At 58.7% G+C, this 6,598-nt stretch overlaps 1 protein-coding gene across 1 annotated transcript in view; it reads right to left on the bottom strand.

The window, feature by feature from the left end:
• Positions 1-6,598, bottom strand: part of GNAI2 (G protein subunit alpha i2) — an 80,491-nt gene that overhangs the window by 15,867 nt on the left and 58,026 nt on the right. The gene's annotated exons all lie outside the window — the stretch shown is intronic.

The raw sequence follows: 6,598 nt of genomic DNA, 5'->3' as shown, positions 1-6,598 counted from the left end.
CCAGGAGCCCTGGGCATGCTGGCCCTGTGGTGGGCAGGGAGGGGGTGATGTGTGGGTGGTATCCCTGGCAAGGTTCTTACGTGCCACCTCGGCTTCTTGTGGCCTGCCTCGATGCTGTGAGGGAAGCTGTAGCAGGCTGGCTCATGGGAGGATGAGGTTCACCAGCGGTGTCCTGCAGCTCTCCTGTTACTGCCTTTCTGTTCTCTGCCTTCACTGATGCTGTTGGCTTTGGGTCTTGCTCAGCCTCCACGCAAAGCTGAGCCAGCAGTGGGCTTTCCTACTGTCCAGGTGGGCACAGGAAGGGCTGGGATGAAGCCAGGAGCAACTTCTGTGCTTGGTGCACAGCTCTTCTGGGGTTCAAGGCCAGCATTCTGTGGCTGATTTTTGGAATGGGTGAATCCTGCTTTGCTGGCTGCTGCAGCTGCACCTGTGCCCCTGCTGCACTGTCAGGCTGCTGCCCGATTTTTGAGGGGTGTGTAGCTCGGAGTGAGCCAAGGTGGGGAATACCTCCACCCCTTCCTCAGGACCGAGACCGCAGGGCTTGGGGTCCCTGCCAGCGTCCCCGGGCCGCTCCACCAGGTGGCAGGCGTGGCCCAGCTGTGACAGTCTGTTTCCTCTGTGCAGGGCTGCCGAGCCTCGCTGGGGCCCCAGGGCTTCTCTAGCGTGACATTCCCTTTTCGGCTCCACAGAGGAAGTCGGGTGGCTTGAAAGAGGCTACAAGTGCCAGCTCCCTGTCCCAGCTTTCCCCACGGGTGATGGTAGGGAAGGCAGGCCTGGTGCACTGTGATGGGGCTATGTGGCAGCCTCCCCCTCCTCCCTGTGTGTCCTGGCTGGCAACAGCCAAGTGCTTTGCTGCTCTGGGCTGTAAATGGGGGGGGTCTGTTTCCCAGCAGGTGGGTTCAGTGGATCGATAAAGTGCATTTGTGTAGCTCAGCTTCTTCCCAGCTCATCGATCCCTGTCCCAATGCATCCCCCTGACAAGGGGTGATGCTGCGGGCACGGGGGGAGGGCCTGCAGTGGGCACAGCAATGTTCTCTGTCAGCCTCACTCCCTCCTTGCTGCAGCAATGTGCTGCCCCGGCGTCAGGGGCTGAGCCAGCCCCAGCTGGTACCTCCCGCAGAGCAGTTGCAGTGGGAAGCAGGAGCGTGCCATGGGGACACAGGGATTTGCTAATGGGGATAACTGCTAGAATGGGATGCCCAAAGCAGGTTCCCTTCCTGGGGCAAGGCTTTAATGGGGTCCTGGGCTTGTAGCCCCCCCTTCTTGGTTAGATGGGTTAAAGCCCCACTTTCTGGGTTAAGGCACTGTTGCTGGCTGCCCAGGGAACAAGAGGAGCTGGGGAGAAGGGGGTGGGCAGCATGTAGCCCCCCCCCCCCCCCCCTACTGCCAGGCATGCCCCTGAAGCCCATGGCAGGCACTGGAGCAGGGCATGGAGGCACCACCGCCTGCCAGCGCCCGCGCCTCCAATTTAGGCAGCACAGTGCGGCTGTTCGTGACTGAATGCACCGTGGCCCACAGCCTTCAGAGGGACACGGTGTCCCTGCCTCCCCAGGGACCGACCTCTGCGGGGGCGGGAGGAGAAGCCCTGGGATGGGGCCAGCCCCAGAAGTGTGCAGTGACAAGGCAGGATCCCCCTCGGAGCAAGGCAGGGAGCTGCCTTGGGCACGGCTTGCAGGGCTGCCAGCGTGCCAGTCCCACTGGGGCTGAGCAGCTGAGCCTGATGCACAGTGCCCCAAAAAGGTGCTGGGCCACAGACAAAATGCTGGGGGACTGAAGCTGGTCCCACCAGGAATGCAGAGGGACACAGCATACTGGAGAGAGGCTTGTGTAGCCAGGCAGTGGCAGGAGGAGATGCAGAGCAGTCCCTGGATGGGCAGAGCTTCACTGCACTCATATGCTTGGGTTTCTGTATCGCTGAGCAGCCACAAGGTCTCTTTGTGGCTGACAATGGAAAAGTAAAGGCATTAAGCCCCAGAGCAGGTGGAGACCCCAGGCTAGGGAGGAAGGGGGGATACCCAACGGGACTCTGTCCCCTTTGCCGTGGGCAGTAGGTACGTGAGAGCAGGACTGCAGCCAGGGGCTCCTTCTAGGCACAGGGCAGCTGCAGGATGACTTTTGGCTCCAACAGGCTGGCAGCTCCTTCCAGCCCCTACAATATGCAGAATCTACGGCCTCTGTTGATGTAGTTATAAAGTTTGGGATTTTTCTGGCTGGCTTTCAGCATTACTAATATTAAAACTCAAAAGCCTGCTATACCCTGGCTTTCTGGGAGGCCTCTGGAGCTCCTGCATGCTAATTGAAGCAAGGAAACCAGCCAAATCATCAGTGTGAACAGCTTTCCTCCTGAGTATTCCTTAATCGCTGGAGTTACCAAGCCGTGGCGGAGCTCAGCACGCTGCATGGCCAGCCCCAGGCCTGCCTGGCTCTCCTGCACCGTCACTGAAATGCTGCTTGCAGGCAGGAACACATCCTTATGCCACTGTTAGGGGCTGCCAGAGGCCCCAGGACTCTGTGTGCATTGGGTTGGCTTTCCTGCATTCCCCCTGCCAAAAAGCTTCCTGTGCCCAGCAGGACAGGCATGGAGAGAACCATGATCTGGGACCACCTGGGCTGTGCTCATGCTGAATGTCAGTCCAAGCCAGCTCCACAGGGTTTGTATCCTGATGCCGAAAGTGTATCTGAAGGGGGGAGGTGTTTGCTGCCATGGGAGAGCCTGGGGCAAGGGCCACAGACATGTGAGGTTATGCACCTGAGTGTCCATGTGTGTGCTCATGCTCCTCTCCAGCGCCTTTCCCCGCTCCGCCTCAAGGGATTTAACAAGGCTGCTTCCCTTCCTCTTCCCCAGCATGTCAGTTCATCCTCTCCTGAGCTACTAAATGCTCTGGAACAGTTTTCCTTATTTTATCCAAATGCCCCACAACCACCTCACCTGGCTCTGGTTTCAGCTGTGGGGCTCTGGTGGGAGGATGGGCAGGACCATGATGCAGCATCCTGCCAGCACACCATGGGTACTGCTGTGGCACCTTGGCAGCCTGCCTGTTTGGGATGCTCAAAGGGCAGGAAAAGGACAGCTGAGGGGGAGGATGCACAGATAAAGGGGGTTGGGAAGGGTTTGGCAGCTTGCTCCAGGTGCTCACTGTGCCAGCACCCTTCCTGCCCCTTCATGGAACACCTGTGCCCCTAGACCAGTGACCCTGTCATCCTGGGCACTCCTCCTCCCCAGCCCCACAGTACAGGTGTGTGAGGAAAAAGAGGAGTGTCTCTTATCCCTTGGCTACTCCACTTGGATGCTGTTTTGACCGAGAGCCCGGTTCTGGCTTGGGAACTGCATGGTCCAGGTTTCTCTGCTGGGGCGGAAAATAAAGATGGTTTTAATTGGCTCACCATCTGCAGCAATGTGGACACAATTTTCAGTCCTGGGGGGTGGAGTGGGGGGGCTCTGCTGTTGTTGGAAAAAACCAAAAACAGATGGGGGCTGGGATCCTGGGGCCTGTGACCTGTGGCTACATCCAGCATGCTTATCCCCTATCCAGACAGCTCACACTGCTCTGGGTCCTTGGGCATCTTCTAATGCCAGGCTCTTCCAGGGGAGATGCTCCAGCCTTGCAGAAATGCTGGAACAGGCAGATTTGGAGGGTAAAGAAATGGTTTTCCCAGCAGAGACTCTTCCCTGCCTCCGGCAGTGAGCCGTCGATCAGCAGGCAGGCAGCCCCGGAGCCGCGGGCTGGGCTGGGCTGGAGGCTGCGCGGAGCCCCGGGCAGCGGGAGCGAGCCCCGGGCAGCGGGAGCGAGCCCCGGGCAGCGGGAGCGAGCCCCGGGCAGCGGGAGCGAGCCCCGGGCAGACAGGACGAGGGGGCTGGGCGGTGGGACCGAGGGGCTGCGGGCAGGCCAGTGTCAGCCTTGCTGCAGGAAGGGCCCTGGGGATCCAGGGAGTGAGCCAGAGCCTGCCGATGGGGAAAACCTGAGCCCCCCATGAGGCAGCCACAGGCCCCGTGCCCCCCAGAACCCGGAGGGCTGAGAGGGTTGAGCAGCTCGGGCGCTTTGCCAGGTATGGGAGTAGTGGGGGGGGAGCCACTCACCGTCTCCGCTGAGGGGGAGCTGGGACGGGAGACGATTTCATGTCAAAAACGTTTTCACAGGAATTTGTCACCACCTACAAAAATCTCTTTACCTCCACCCCTTTTTTTCCCCTTTAACAGCAACCAGACCTGCGGGGTGTGTACATGCAGGTGCAGTTGAGAAACAGAGACTGGGTCTTTTTTGCTCCAGTTCCTAAGAAAAAAATATTTGGTGCTTGTTCCCATCCTCCAAAGCCTGCTTTGGGGAGAGAAACTGCTTCCTGCAGCACGAAAAACCAGACAAGGGAGGGACTGCATTTTTCCCAGCATATCCCACTGCGGACCCTGTTCTGGGCACCCCAAAACATCTGTCGGCTCTGGGAGCTGCTTAAAACCCACCGCCCCCCAGCTCCATCCCTCTCCCCGGCGGGATGTGCCCGCAGCATCATTAGCGCTCGTCAAGTCGCCGCCGCGGCGGTTTGAACCTATTTGAAATGCACTTGAAAAGGGTGGATTTGATGGGAGGAATGTGACGGGTTTTTGTTCTCCGAGCCCCCCGGTTGAAGCTCTGCGTAATGAAGAGCTGTGACTTTCACTCGGGTTATTTTGGGATGGACTACTTTTTTTTCCGAGCTGGTGGAAGACCATCAAAGCGGCGCTTTGAAAAATGTCCCGGTGTATAAATAACTCTGCTGAGAGCAGAATAACGCGGGCTCCCGAGCGCGGCGCGCCGAGGCAGACGGCATCTGCCGTGCGACGTTGCATTATAAAAAGGAATTATTCATCCCTTCCTCTAATTAACTGGGTACAGCTCCCCCGCGCAGGAGCGATGGCCCGGCATGGGGAGCACTCCCGGCCATGGCAGCAGAGAGGATGCTGCTCCCGAGGTCCCTCCGTGTGTCCCCCCAGGCCTCCCAGCACCGGCTGGGAGCAGCAAGCTGCTGCTGCCCTGCATGCTGGAACAACGAGGTGGGCGAGGTGGTGTAGGAAAACCCGAGTGTCTGCGGGACTCACTGTGGCTGGAAAACACCTGATCTGCCTCCTCGGCATCCCTCCTTCCGAAATCCGAGCAAAGGATGGGGGGCGAGTCCTTGGTACCCTGCTAGCTCACAGTTTCCAAGGCTGTGTTTTTTGGTGTCTGCATCTTGCTGGCTGTGCCCGAGTGTTGCACGGGGCATCCCCTGAGAGTCAGCCTGCAGCCACGGGAGCCACACAGATCTGTCAGACCCAGAGATGCACGGCTCAGTCACACCCAAGGGTGGGTTTTCAGCAGATACAGAGGGACAGCACCAGAAAAGGGAGCACTGCACCCCTCACCCCAGAGGGAAGTGGCCGTGGTGGCAGCAGGCTCAACACCACGGCTGTGCCCTGGCAAGGACACAGTATTTGGGACCTCCCGGGAGGAAGACTAATTTTAGGAGTGCTCCGGAGGGACTATTTTGGACCCTTTGCTCTGCGTGAGTCACCTGCTATTTTTCAACCCCACTGGGGCTATTTCTGTGGCAGAGTGATTTACACGGACTGGGACAATGCTGCTGGCACTCGCCTGGGGTCTTGGAGCCTAAAGCAATGCTGGGTGCACAACTCACTCCCCAAACAGGGTGCAGAGAGGTCTCCAGGCTGCCTGCTGAGGCTCCCAACAACTCCTGCAGTGCCACGGATGCCCACAGCAAGGTGGACCAACCTGGAGCCCATCCCACAACCCTGCCACCTTCTCAGAGGACTGCATGGCTGGGCTTGGAGTTCCTCAGTCCTCTTCCTCCATTGTTTCCGGGAGAGATGGATGGGGAGAGGTTGGAAATTGTGGTGGGATAGTGATGCAGCTGGTGGTTATGGTGAGGGAGACATCTCTGTCTTGGGTGCTCGGGGCTGAACATCCCTGCTCCCCACCACACTGGGCTCCTCCCTCCCCAAAACCTGCCGCTTCGGAGCCCGCCAGGCAAAAACCTGGCTGTTTCGGGGTTGTCAGAGCAACGTGATGCACCTTTCAGTTACCATGGCAACCTCAGCGAGAAGTTTTTAAAATTCAGGCAAGGTAATTTCTCCTCGCACTGCGATTTCGTTATCGCTTGGCTTGCCATTCCCCAGGGAAGCAGCGTCCTGCCTCGCTCCTCTGCCAGCAAGGTGGGATCTCGGAGATAAGAAATGCAGAGCTGTGAGGAGGGGGAGTGAGCGGGTGCTCTCCCTGCACCCCATTAACAGGTCTGGCCCCAGAGACGTGGGCTGGTAATTAATGAGCATGGGGGGGGGGCAGGTGATGAGCACCTTCAGCAGGGAGATGGGCAGGAGGAGGAAGGAAGGCAAGGATGGATGATGAGGTGGGTTGATAGGACAGAAGGAGTGAAGGCAAGGGCTGATGTCTGGTGCATAGATGGGGGAGCAGGAGGCATGAAGACAAGGATAGATGGTGGGGTGGATGCCAGGGTACCCTGCTAACACCTTGCTGTGGGTGGGTGGGTGGGTGGATGGATGGATGGATGGATGGATGGATGGATGGATGGATGGATTGATATCTCCAGCTACCAACCAGATAATGGACAA

Source organism: Cyanistes caeruleus, chromosome 11 (assembly GCF_971803275.1).
Source record: "Cyanistes caeruleus chromosome 11, bCyaCae1.hap1.1, whole genome shotgun sequence".
In the NCBI taxonomy this organism is placed as follows: Eukaryota; Metazoa; Chordata; class Aves; order Passeriformes; family Paridae; genus Cyanistes; species Cyanistes caeruleus.
Note: the sequence above shows the minus strand (reverse complement) of the source record. Positions and strands in the feature narration are given on the sequence as shown.